At 36.5% G+C, this 14155-nt stretch overlaps 1 long non-coding RNA gene across 1 annotated transcript in view; it reads right to left on the reverse strand.

Moving 5' to 3' along the window:
• Positions 1-2139: 2139 nt before the first annotated feature.
• Positions 2140-14155, reverse strand: part of LOC134760306 (uncharacterized) — a 30734-nt gene continuing 18718 nt past the window's right edge. Inside the window, exon 2 of the long non-coding RNA XR_010137611.1 lies at positions 2140-10496. This is a non-coding gene — a long non-coding RNA (uncharacterized LOC134760306). The remainder of the gene's footprint in view (positions 10497-14155) is intronic.

The raw sequence follows: 14155 nt of genomic DNA on the forward strand, positions 1-14155 counted from the left end.
TGGTTTACCTTTTCTCCTTTTCTCTCAGGCATGCCAATAATTTATCACTTTGGTTGCTTTACATGTCTCATATTTCTTGAAGACTGTTCATTTTTTAAAATCCCTTTTAAAATTATTTTTGTCTGAGTTAGTTTGAAAAATCAGTCTTTAGGCCAGGCACAGTGGCTCACGCCTGTAATCCCAGCACTTTGGAAGGCTGGGGCAGGTGGATCATGAGATCAGGAGATTGAGACCATCCTGGCTAACGCGGTGAAACCCTGTCTCTACTGAAAATACAAAAAATTAGCCACGTGTCGTGGTGGGCACCTGTAGTCCCAGCTACTTGGGAGGCCGAGGCAGGAGGACGGCATGAACCCAGGAGGCGGAGCTTGCAGTGAGCCAAGATCGTGCCACTGCACTCCAGCCTGGGCAACAGAGCGAGACTCTGTCTCAAAAAAAAAAAAAAAAAAAAAATCAGTATTCAAACTCTAAATTTCTTTTTCTTCTTTTTTTTTTTTGACAGGGTCTCACTCTGTCACCAAGGCTAAAGTGCAGTAGCATGATCTCAGCTCACTGCAACCTCTGCCTCCCAGGCTCAAGTCATTCTCCTGCCTCAGCCTCCTGAGTAGCTGGGGCTACAGGTGTCTACCACCATGCCCAGGTAATTTTTATATTTTTAGTAGAGAGAAGGTTTCACCATGTTGACCAGGCTGGTCTTGAACTCCTCAACTCAAGTGATCCACTCACCTCGGCCTCCGAAAGTGCTGGAATTACAGGCAGGAGTCACCATGACTGGCCTCTAAATTTCTTTCTTCTGCTTATTGAAGTCCGTTGATAAAGGTTTCACTTGCATTTTGAAAATCTTTGAGTTTTTCAACTTCAGAAGTGGAGAGGGCCTCCTGCACCACAATCTCTGCACAGGAAGGATGGGACAGTTCGGGCTGCTGGGCCAGGCAAGCAGGTACTATGAATGCATGGAGTTCTGACTGGAGGCTCAGCAGAGAGGACTCCACTGCACCACAATCTCAGGGAAGCAGTCTGGACCACCCAGCAGGACATACACATGCTGGTTCCACATAGCCACATTGGCCCTGGCTGCAAGTCTCATCAACCAGGAGAAGCCACAGCTGTTGCCGCTCTCCTCCCACTCCAGGCTTGTGATGGGGAGAGCCCAATTCTGCTGGGACATTGTCCACAATTTTTGCTGTGGAAGCCTCTATCCTGCTTCAGAGAAGGCATTCCAATCTTCCACCTGAGACTAAATGTCTGAGGAACCATGCTGCAAGACCACCAAAGAATGACTTTGTATGCACGCTTATCAAAAATAGCATCCTACTTGCTCTTGGGTCTGGGAAAATGCCTGCAGCTTTTCCTGATGTCTTGCCCTCTGGGTGCCTCCAATCCTCTCCCCAAATTAGCTCCAGAGTTTGGGAGAAACAAAGGTTCTCCCCTGGCCTAGGCTGCTCAGATCAGATCCCCAGTGAAAAAGTGAGTCACAGAGGGAGGCTGTCTGTCTCTCCCACACTGGGGCTTCACTCACTTTTGTCAGCCAAATACCATCACAAGGGCTGTTTGCCTGCAGTCTCCTCTTGGGGATCTGGGGTGTCCTTCATGATTTAGGTGGGTTCTTGTTTTCCTTCTGGAATTAAAGCTCACAGAGTTAATCTTTATGTACTACCTTGCTATTTCCAAGTGGCTGAGGTACACTGAAAGCCTCTAAACCACCATCTTGGGGGGCAGGGGGAAAAACACAAAGAAACAACAACAAAAACAACCAAACAAAAACCCTCTAATGTAAATTTTGTGTTGTGTTTCATGGATCCAAGTGCAGAGTAGACTTTGGCTGCTACAAGTTACATGAATATGGTAGACAGCCTTAAAAAGCTGGTATAAAATACGATGAAGTGGGAAAGGAGGTAAAAGTCTAATATTCTACCAATTTGGAAAACAAAAAGGCCCAGAAAAGCAAGATAGAAATAAATAATAATAAGAGTTAACAAATATTGAGTACTTACATTAAGCTAAGAATTCCTCTAAGAATACTGATATATTAACTTGTTTAATTCTCAGAACTATTCCATGAAGTGGGGAGTATGAAACTGAATTCTCATCTTATGACACACACAAAAGTCAATCAGTTGTAAAGGAAAACTTTTGAAAAACTATACAGGAGAATAGTTTACTGAACAACTTTTTACACAAAACCCAAAAGGTACAACAAAGAATGAGAAATTCTGCTGAACTGAAATTAAGAATTTAATATTTATGAAATGTTAGCATAAAAAGTATGAAAAGACTACTATTATTTTCAATCCTTAAACTGACAAAAGATTCATATATAAAATATATGAAGAACATTCATACATCAATAATAATCAGATAAACAAGGGAATGTAAGAATTGGCCAAAGTCTTAAAAGGAGCTTTTGACAAAATAGTAAATCCAAACAAACAACCTAAATATGTGAAAAGACACTTAAACATCACCATCTAGAAAAACAAAATTAAATACACAACTAAATGCCTTTAAAACCCTTTCTAATACCAGTCTAATAAAATATCTGATAATGGCAAGCATTATAAAGAAATGGAACATGGCATTTTCTATGTATTCCTTGTGAGACTATAAATTGCAGCACGCAATTTGGGAAAACAGTTTGGTATTAGTGGGTACAGTTGAATATGTTTGCATATTCTAAAGTCCAACCTATTACACACCTATGTATATGTCCTAGAGAAACTCTATCAAGTATACTGGCAGACATGTTAAATAACAGTAATAAAGCATCAATACCAACAAAACCATAAATAACACTTGTGCTTCTCCATGTAGAAGTTAATTTTCAGTGTATCATAAAATTCAATTAGTCTTCAAAATAACCTTATGAAATAGGAAATGATATATTTACCATTATTAATAAGCACACATGCGTAGCTGAAAAATGCAAAAATAAAGTAAAATTTGGGCTGGGCACAGTGGCTTACACCTGTAATCCCAACACTTTGGGAGACTAAGGCAGGAGGATAGCTTGAGGCTAGGAGTTTGAGACCAGCCTGGGTCTCTTAGGGAGATCTCATTTCTACAAACAATTTAAAAAATTATCCAGCCATGGTGGCTTATATCTGTAGCCACAGCTACTCACGGGGCTGAGGTGGGAGGATCGCTTGAGCCTGGAAGGTTAAGGCTGCAGTGAGCCGTGATCACACAACTGCACTCAAGCCTGGGTGATAGAGAGAGACCCTGTCTCAAAAAAATAAAAATAAAAAAAAAATAAGGAAAGTTTAACACAAGTCAAGATAAGGGTTCCATCTTCATGGCTGGTATGAGAGTGCAGAGGAGTAGTGGTGTAATGGGGCTTCTAACATGCTGCATTGCTCCATTCTATTCCTTATTCCGGGCAGCAAATACTTGTATTCACTATTTCACATTTAAAAATGTGTATTATATTCATTTTATACATGTTGAACCAATAAATTTACTTCTTTCCATATTCTCAGGGACACACAGAGACACCTTCGGCTGAAAGGCAGGCATAAGTTACGTAAGTAATTATCACATGCTGAGAAGGCATGTGTAATTTGTTTCCACAGCACAATGGAGAGGGCAGACAGCACTGCCAAGAGAAAATCAGGAATCAGAAATGCTTCATGCAGAAGATTGCAGTTACTCTGTGACTCCAGGGATAATTAGGAAATCTCCAGGTGGTAAAAGAGGAGAAAGAGCACTCAGGCATCCTTAAAAAAAAAAAAAATCAAGAAGAAAAAGCAAGCAAGCAAGCAACCTGGAAATATCTGGTACAACTTAAAGGTAGAATGGGATAAATTGAAGTAAATTAGGACATTAGAAATATGACTACATCTTTAACTTTGGCTACAGTCTAAAGTCAATCAACTTCTCTCTCTTTCTCTCTCTCTCTCTCTCCCTATTTCTATCTCTCTCCCTCTCACACACAGCAATAGAGTGATTTTGACAGCGAAGGAAATGGAATAGGAACATTTATGGTTCAATAATTCATATGGAAGGGCTTAAAATATGCAAGATGAATGAAAAGAGATGCCAAAAGTTTCACGTTCACACTGTGTTTATTCAACAAACATACTTTTAAAACAATTTTAGTGTGTCTTGAAGTAGGAGCGGGTACTAGGGCAAACATCTTTGGCTTGCTAATCAAATATCTTTTCCTAATCCTTTTCCCCTTGCCTACCTCCCTGAAGAAACAGAAATGTTAAATTTGCATATTTATGTACACTCTCAAAGCTAAAGGTGGTCACGTATTACAGTTTCACCTAATGATACATAATGATTGCTCTACTAGAATTATCTGGGGGAAGATTCTCTTTTCCTGGTAAAGAGATTTAAGCATCTGTTGCCATCACCTCTTCCTTCAATCTTGACTGAGGATGTAATGTGTTAATACTGGCAGTTATTTTGTTACCATGAGAATGTCAGAGCATCCACCTCTGACATCACCAAATCACTGAACCAATACTAGCAACTTCCTTCCTCAAGACGTTTTATGGTCTCAGGGGGAAAAAAACAAGTCGTATTTGTTAAAGCCATTGCTTGAGATTTCTATTACCTGAGGCTAGAAGTATTTCTGGCTGCTAGAAAGTTTATTCCTCACTGAGAAAGCGAAGCTGAAACATTCCAAGTTATTCCTTTGGTTCCACCATTGGTTATGGGAAGAAGAATTGGCATGGGCTAAGGAAATTTATGAAAGAATTGGTATGAAGTTAAAAGAAACATTTTACATAAAATGAAGAGAAATGTCCTTTTGATTTGCCTATGCATGCGCATAACAATGGTGATTTTGAATATCAGGATCATCTAAATTCTGGAGCATTGAAAATTTAGGTCACAATAAGTGAAATTATTAAAATTTAATTCATTTATGATGAAGATATTTCTAAAACATAGCAAATATTTTGCAAGTTCTATTTAACGCTGAAACCTTAAAATGTTAGAAACATGAAAACAGAAACTCCTAAGTGCCCATCAGCTTCGATCCTAAGCAAACTAATTGAGTTTACCTTAAATTTGTTTTTATTGATGATTGCCTGAAACAACTGTGAGGGCCTCTGCTATTGTTCCATTCTGAGGTGTCACTGGGAGTCCCAAACGGGGGATTTACAGAGAGATGCTTTCCAATGCATCCTAAACCTCCACCGTTTTCTGAACTCAAGAGCTGCTCTCCTTGTTTCCCTTGGCAGTTCTCCATTGCCATTCTCCTCATCAGTTTATTACTCCGTAGGCCCCATAGACCAAAAACCCTCTGCTGAGGTCCAACATGCTGTTATTTTGTCCATCTTTAATTTATAAAGCCCATTGGTGAATGTGCTTGTTTTACCACTATTGTCTCTAATTGTCATTGATGTTTTGCTCAAACCTCCCAGCCTGCATATTTCAGGTATTTAATTCCTTTTCAAGTTAATAGGAAACATTTTTCCTTTCTCATACTCAACTATTCTATGGAGAAAAACCCAGACTAGGAATGTTGGGCCTTAAAGATGCAGTTGTTAATAGTTGTTAATAGCCCTTTTTAATCTCAAAACTGGGAAGGTAACCACAGACAACTTGGAAAAAGTAAGTTTTATTATAGGCTAAATTATTCTCATAACCACTGTTTCTTCCTTCTTGCTGCATCAGCCACATCATAACCATGATGATTCTTCTTCTGGGGTCCCACTGTCTTCTTGTAATGTAGCTTCCATCAGCAACTTTGTCTCTTCACTAACCCCACCCCATGCTCAGGTGTTCAAACATGCCTGGAATGTTGCTGCCTTAGCTGTGAAGAGTGTTAAACCTGTATTTCATGACCTACTGGGAGTCCATTCCTCATTTTGGTTAGATGTTAGAGAAATATCACTAACCTCTGCCTAGAAGTATATCCTTCTAGAAATATATCTGACCCAGTATTTAGAGCCATTTTACATATTTATCTTTTTACAACTTCAAAGGTAAATATAATTGTTATTTCCATTTTATGATAATGAAATGAGATTCATGAAAGTTAGGTGGCTAGACCAATATCACATAACTAAACTAATAGCAAGTCCCATGCCTAGCTTTCTGGCTAGAATCCTTGCTTCATGGTCCTATTCTCTCTCTTTCTATGGTTCCCTCTCCATATAAATAAACTGGCACCAAGCTATTACCAATAAGAACTCAACATCTCTAGAACATACGCAGATGCACAGATATGCATCTCTTCAACTCGAGGAATTCCATTGCTTTACAGTCTCAAGAGTATACTTTAACTAAAAGTCTAATCTTTCATTCATAATAAATTGTTATGGCCGGGCATAGTGGCTCACGCCTGCAATCCCTGCAGTTTAGGAGGCTGAGGTGGGTGGATCACGAGGTCAGGAATTCGAGACCAGCCTGACTAATAAGGTGAAGAAACCCTGTCTCCACTAAAAATACAAAAATTAGCCAGGCGTGGTGGCACACACCTGTAATCCCAGCTACTCAAGAGGCTGAGGCAGGAGAATCGCTTGAACCTGGGAGGTGGAGGTTGCAGTGAGCCGAGATTGCACCATTGCACTCCAGCCTAGGCAACAGAGTGAGACTCCATATCAAAGAAAAAAAAATTAAAATTAATAGTTACTAATACATTTGATTTTATCTCAGTTGCTCAACCAAAAATGTGCAAAAATTAATTAACCTGGACAAATGATAGTTAAAAGTTCAAGAGAAATATTATAACCATTTTGGGGGTTACTTGATATAAGTTAAATAAAGAGAATTGAAATATATTTATTTCATTGTTACAAAGGCTATCACATTAAAATACAGTTACATACTGGATAATTATGTATATGACTGTGCCAAACAGCATTTTAATTATACTAAAAAATTCCATTAGCTGAGACTTAGCTTCTTCAGAACGTGATACAACACAACCCCTAATGAGCCAAAATTTAACTTACTGCCACCAATAAATAAGAGGCACTTACTGAGCTAGTAAAACATATTAAGTTAAGAGTTTTTAAGAACTATATAAATTCAACATTTAGGACATACAATTTTAACATAAGCAAACACTGATTATACTGGTGATATAAAATCCTCATTACAAATCTCTTCATCAAACATCAAAATTGCTTAACCTAGTTCAAATTACTGCTATGATTATCACTTTTCCCTTTACAATATTACTTCAGACATCAGAGGAAAGCAGGTGTGAATATGTGGGGATTAGGAGCGTGCATCCTTGCAGGTGCTCTATGTACTTTGATTTCACTGTTGTGTGGTACCACATGGTGCTGCTCTATTGATAAAAGAAACTTTTGGAGGACACACACAACTACTGAGTAGATTAAGCTGGAAAAATTGAACTGTAGATTCCTCTAAAGCACATTTGCATAAAGACAATTGGCCTGAGAGAAGCTATTTTCTGTGCTTCCGTCAAAACCGCCCTGCTATTGATAAAGGGGGTTTTGGAGGACCCAAGAAAACCACGAGGTTTTCATCTAGGATCATAATTATCCTTGATGAAAATTATCATGCTTTTGAAGACCTGCCTTAGACAAACAAAACACATTTAAAAAAAAAAAAAAAAACCAGTACATTATGGTACCTTGATGTGTAACATGCATTTGATTGAGAACTAGAATACTAGCTACACTAAATTTTTAAAAGTTCACAAAAAGAAAGGACTAATGAAAGTACCAGATAAATTTTTATGGAAGAGAGAGAGAGAATAGGTTCATTGGGTGTGAGAAAGTGACTGGGTCATAGAACAAACACTAAATTTTTCAAAGTTTTAAGTATTCTGTATTCGAGAGTAATATTCTTAAGCTTAATTTACATATTTTATTTTTTAACTTTCTAAGTAATTTAGATTTGCCTTGCTCAATAATTTCTCCAAATATATGTATAGGAATCCTGTCATTTTAAGAAAATCTGTCATTGTAAGAAAACCTGTCATTGTAAAAAAAACTAGTATTGGCGAAATTATTTTTAATGTGTATATTAATAGCTATTGCTTTATTAAACTATATATAAAAGTGAATATATATATTGAAAAAGAAATAATTTATTAGTGAACTTCATCGAAATAAATTGTAAATAATTTTTCCAACACATGGGAAAGCACTATTTAATGTGTTCTTTGTATCAGCCATATTTAGAATAAAAACGCAAGGCAGATATTAGTATTGCCATCTTACAGATGAGGAAACTATGGCTCAGAATGGTTAAGTGACTTGTCCCAAGTCACACTACAAACAGGCCCAACTGTGGGTCTTAGGAGTCAGACATTCCTAAATTTTAATGCCGTGTATTTCCTCTACACAGTTCTCTAAAATTACCTACAGTAACATGAATTGCACAGCTCTTCCATGTTAACCACAGTCTTTCTGCTCTCATAGATATTGTAGTATAATAACTCCCAGTTTACCCACAAGACTTCCCACCAGACTATGAATCCCTTGGGTCTTCCCTGAAATCTATGCCTGGTATATAGAGTCCCAATAAATATTGTAATGATTGTTATTTAAAAAAATAAAGCCCCATATTGTAGTGAATGGCAACTTGACTGTGGTATGAGATCAGTTGATTGAGCCTGACACTCACCAGCTTTATGACCTAGTATAAGTTATTTAGATTTTCTGAGGCACTCTCCTAATTTTTGAAAACAGAATGCCTCGCTGAACTTAGGAAGTTTAAATCATTTAATGTAAGCAACACGTTATGCACATAAATGTTTCATGAACATGACTTTAGTGCCATGAGAACTGCACAGCCAGAAAAAGGCCTGAAATAGGCAGAACCGTTCAGATTGCATAAAAATATCTACATGAATTTTTGTCTGGCTAGATTCAAATAATATTCTATTAATATACAATTCAATTATAATAAGGAGATTAGAGAAGCAAGTTAGCCACAGTGTATATGCCTGTGGTGTGTGTGTGTGTGTGTGTGTGTGTGCACACTGGGGACAGGAAGGGTGTGGAAATTCTCCAACCCATGGAGAGAAAATAATTGAATAAAAGTACCACTTGAACCTATCAGTTTATGGTAGATAATACATATGTACACCATAGTGTACTTTATATATTTTGTAAGTATAGCTTTAACTGACAGTTTCATATTCACACTGACTTATTAGATAGCACAGTTTATCTATAATGCAAGTCAAATCACCCTGAATATAAACTGTTCTGAGGTTGAGCTTCCTGGCACATCAGGGAGAGAAAAGATGGGAATAAGTTTTCTGTGAGAAGACATATAACCATCTTCAACTTGCTAGAGATGACAAAAATTATTTCCTGAACTTGTCTTTCAACCCTGGAAAGATCTGTAATTAAGTAAAAAGATAATAAAAGCAAATAAACTCACTGATTTAATTATTTGGTGATAAAGTAAGGGATATGGTTTTAATCACTAGAACAATCTGCATCTATTTGGCATTGAAAGGCCAACGATGCTTAATAAACGTTATCATTATAGAGATTTTGAAAAATTGGACTTAAGATTTCAATTTTAAAATGTCTAATTAAGTCAATGACCTTGAGTTGTGGCAGCAATTTGGCATCACAGCAACTTGACAATGTTTTAATGATTGTTGGAATGTTTAAATGAACTAATGAGACTTACTATACTTATTTTATTTAAACTATTTAAAAATAAAATTGATTATATTTGAAAGTACAATTTAAAATGTATGAAGGGATATAATTACTAAGTTATAAGTAAAATAAATAGACTAATGATATTTTTAGTTGAATTTAAACATAAATTGAGGCATTTTTATAATGTGTCAAAAAACAATGGTAGTTTAACTCTCATCTCTACATAGCCTTTTCTGTACATAAACATTTCTTTCAGATTAGAAAAAAATTCACCCTTGTAAAACACCATTTGATAAATCTTAGTTTTCTTCAAGCTATTTGTCATACTACACTATCACGGTTTGGCTATCTCATATTAAAATTGCTTCATATTATTCTGTAACTATATAGATAAATGGTCAATAACAACAAAAATCTATATACTATAAAAATATAAATTTTAAAATTAATTTTTGAGAGGGAAGAGTCTGTCTATCATGATTATGCTTATGGTTTCAATAGCAAATTGAATTTATGACATTAATAATTATTTTCTTTACTGATATATGGTGAAAAGTGGTAGTTCTGAGGTTACCTAATTTTGCTCCCTGTTTGGCAAGCAAAAGAAACCAGAATTTGAGCTTCCTGGCACATCAGGGAGAGAAAAGATGGGAATAAGTTTTCTGTGAGGAGACAGCAGGCTGGGGCCAACGAAACAGTCCTATATTCAATTTTAAATTATTACCTGTACCATTCTAAAATTCTCCCGAAGTACACTCAGAGACTTAGGAAAAGATTATATCCCATCACGATCTTTTATTAATGGTTCATTGGAGAATTGAGAGAAGATTTTGTCCAAATTTGAAACAAATCATGCAGAGGGAAAATATCAGGATGCAGTGTACAAGAAAAATTAGCAATAGCGATAAAGTGAAGGCAGGAGAGGAGAGGCCACATTGCAACCTGAAAAACAGATAAGAATCCCAGTGGAATCCTGTGAGAATCCTAGAAAATCAAAAGAAATTCTGAGATCTCAGGTGTTACTGGGCGTCAGAAATCAAATTATGTGTTTGTATTTTAAAAATGAATAACCCCAAAATGCTGGATATCATAAGAATTTCAATATAGGAACATCTTCATGCATGCCCGAACATCTAGCTCTAAAGTTGGAATGTTTAAATCCCATGAATATATATTGTGAAGAGAATTTTAGCATATTAAATACAGAGCCAGAATTAATCAGAATACTGGGCTGAAGCCCTGGATTTTTCTAATCCTGTGACATGGGACAAGTCTCTGGGTCTCCATTTATTTTACTATGAATACTTATTATACTAACGGACAATCTGCCAGCTGCTATTCTATGGGCTTTACATATTAAACTTAACTTTTACAACAACCCTATGGAAGGTTCTGTTATTATAATCCTTTTACATCTTGAAGGGAATGAGGCACAGAAATATTAAGTAACTGGCCTGAAGTCATGCAATGTTAGTACATTGTAGTGGCAGGATTTGAACTTAGGCAGTTTGGCTCCAACCAACTGGAAATAATTTCCTGCTTGTCTTTCTTGACCTCAGCAAACTTTTGCAGAGCTCTCAAGGAATGCATGGTGATATATTTTACAATGGTTAGCCCAGTTGCATCCCTGATCTCGAAGAGCCCATAATTCTAAAGTAAATTCTAAAGTAAAAAGGCTTTCTAAAACTCACCTTAAACATAGATAACATGTTTCTCTGGAAACGTACTTAGCAATTTATAGATCTTAGTATAAAGAAAAATGATGTTATTAACATATTTATACATATTCAGATAATTATTTTTATTCTTCCCTTAAGCATTTTGCATAATTTAAAACAAGATTTTATTTATTCCAAAATATGTAAGGCAGCTTGTACCAAAATAAATAGTTTGAAATTTAAATTTGAAGAAATGGTAGGTCAGATTATTTGGATAATTACTTCCTACAATTCAATTTAATGGCATATGCTCCATCTATTTCCTAACATACTTAGAAATGTTTCCAACTCAATGCTATGGTTTCCATGAAGAGGGATTTTTATTTTGAGATAGCTAAACTGCTATATAATATTACCAGGTCTTATAAGTGACTAATAAATTTCTGAGGTGTTTATTAAAATGACTAGTCTGTTGGACAGCAGAAAGAAGAATGTTTCTAACTCACTGCTGTGGTTTCCATGAGGAGGGGTTTTTACTTGCTCTCCTCTTACCTCTTTCCATGGGGGCAAAGTTACCTGCTGATAAATCTAGAGGGGAACTACCAAATAGTCTAGACTCCAGTCCTGATGTTTCTTGGGAATCAGCCTGACCTGAGAGTAAGATTAAGTGTTCTAATCCATGCCTCCAGGTTAAGAGTACTGTAAGGGCAGATTTCCATGTGCAGTTTCCAGCACCACTTGGGGCTGGGTGGGAAACTGCCAAAATCTACTCAAGTATTAAGGAGTTCATCTTTGTCACATTCTTCCAGCCTGGCCTTTCTCACTAATAGAGCTTACATTTCAATCTCTGATCCTTTGTTCCCTCGACAGGATCATAATGTAAGCAGGGAAGTAGAAGTGCAATCCTGCCCTCCTCAAAACTGTGCCACAATCTAAACTCTCCCACAGAGATGGGGCAATCAATGTGAGGACTTAGCAAAAGAATGCAGAAAGAAACACAGACCTAACAACACCTTTATTTTAGCCTAATGATACCCATTCAGACTTTTGATTTCCATAAATGTAAAATAATAAATTTCTGTTGTTATAAGCTACTAAGTTTATGGTAACTGGATAACCTTATACATACACGGATGATCACAATTTTACAAAAGCGTAGAAGGGAGAGCTCTGCTTTCATGCAGGTGAACATTGGCCTGAATTAAAATTATTCATGAGCAGAAATTTCCTATCATTTTTAGGTATGATTTTATTGAGAGTTCCACAAATATAAGCCTCATTGTACATCATATATTGAAGGATTTAGATTCAAGTGGCAATAATGTCTGTATATATTTATGTATTTTTGAAACAGTGTCTATGTTACCCAGGTTGGATTGCAGTGACAGGATCACAGCTCACTGCAGCCTTGACCTCTTGGGATCAAACAATCTTCCCACCTCAACCTCCTGAGTATTTGGGACCACAGGCATGCACCACTGCATGTGGCTCAGTTTCTTTTTTGTTTTTGTTTTTGTAGAGATAGGGTCTTGCTATCTTGCCCAGGCTGGTCTCAAACTCCTGGCCTCAAGTAATCCTCTTGTCTTGGCCCCACAAATTGCTGGGATTACAGGTGTGAGCCATCGCATCCAACCAACAATTTATATTGGATAATTTGTGTAAATCATGTATCTTCTGGTCTTCAGTGGCACATAATGTTATGATTAAACTACAAGGACATAAAAGCAAATTTGGGCATATCTTTTAAAACATGTTTAAATAAACATTATGATTTAACAAACTTTGCCAAGAACTGTCACAAGAAGCAAGAAACGAACACTCTTTAATACCAGATGTGAAGTGGTTTCTCCTAGCGTAAAGTCAAAATACATTAGTGACTCAGCCCTGTGACAGCTTGTACCCTGGAGATTATCTCTTCAAAGTGCAGAGACAGACCGAAAAAAATTAATGATATGTTTGTTTGAGAATCAACTTAAATGTCTGCATATGAAATACTGAAATAATGTTTCTTAGCAGAGTCATATTTTTGAATTTGTCAAGACAATATAGTAGGGAATACTAATTTTATTTTGAATCTCTCATTAGTATTTCCAACTTTCAGGGCACCACATACAGTTTTGACAGGAGAATAGGAGCAGAAATTCAGCCTGAGGTCCACTTACTAAACTTGGGCTGGCATGGGGATATACCTGCTCCATATGGAGGAAGGAGTGTCACCTTGTCAAGTCAGGCACTTTGCAGGACTTTATCCATCCAGAAAGGACATCTTTTCCTAGATTTCACAAAGGTTTTCTATGGACTGACGACAGATCAGCATGTGATAGAACAGACCACTATTCAAAATATAAAACCAAATATAACATCTTTGGCTAAAGTAGTATCTAAATATCATAAGTTTACAATCATCCCTTTGCATGGTTTAAAGCAGTGGTACTAATGGTGATCACATTTTGGATTTATTGATAAAGTAGAAATTTGCCTGAAATGTGTTGATAGGTATTATCTTGTTTTGCTTATATAAGTACACAGGACAAGTTAATATGAGTAAATGTCTATCAATGTCCAAGATTTGTAACTTCTATCTTAGTATAATTATGCAATTAAAAAATGTTTCTCTATGTTCTGTACCTACTGAAAGGTATGATTTGCTACAATCCTTTCTCAGTAAGCTATGACGGGGAAACTGAGTGAGTAGTAGATATTTGGTACCAAGGACTTGAAGAATAAAAAATACTTCTGCATATTTAAATGCTGACATAGATATTTTAGTGTCAGAAGAAGATGTTCATTATACATTGTTATGTGAAATAACTAGATTACCAAAAATATTTTATATGACCTAATGCATAGTCTTTTGTGGGGAGGTATGGGTAATTACTCACAGTTAAAATTCTAGAAGTACACAGGCCAAGATGTTACAATGTTTATCTCCATTTCAGTAAT

The sequence above is a fragment of the Pongo abelii genome, chromosome 17, assembly GCF_028885655.2.
Source record: "Pongo abelii isolate AG06213 chromosome 17, NHGRI_mPonAbe1-v2.0_pri, whole genome shotgun sequence".
Classification (NCBI taxonomy): Eukaryota; Metazoa; Chordata; class Mammalia; order Primates; family Hominidae; genus Pongo; species Pongo abelii.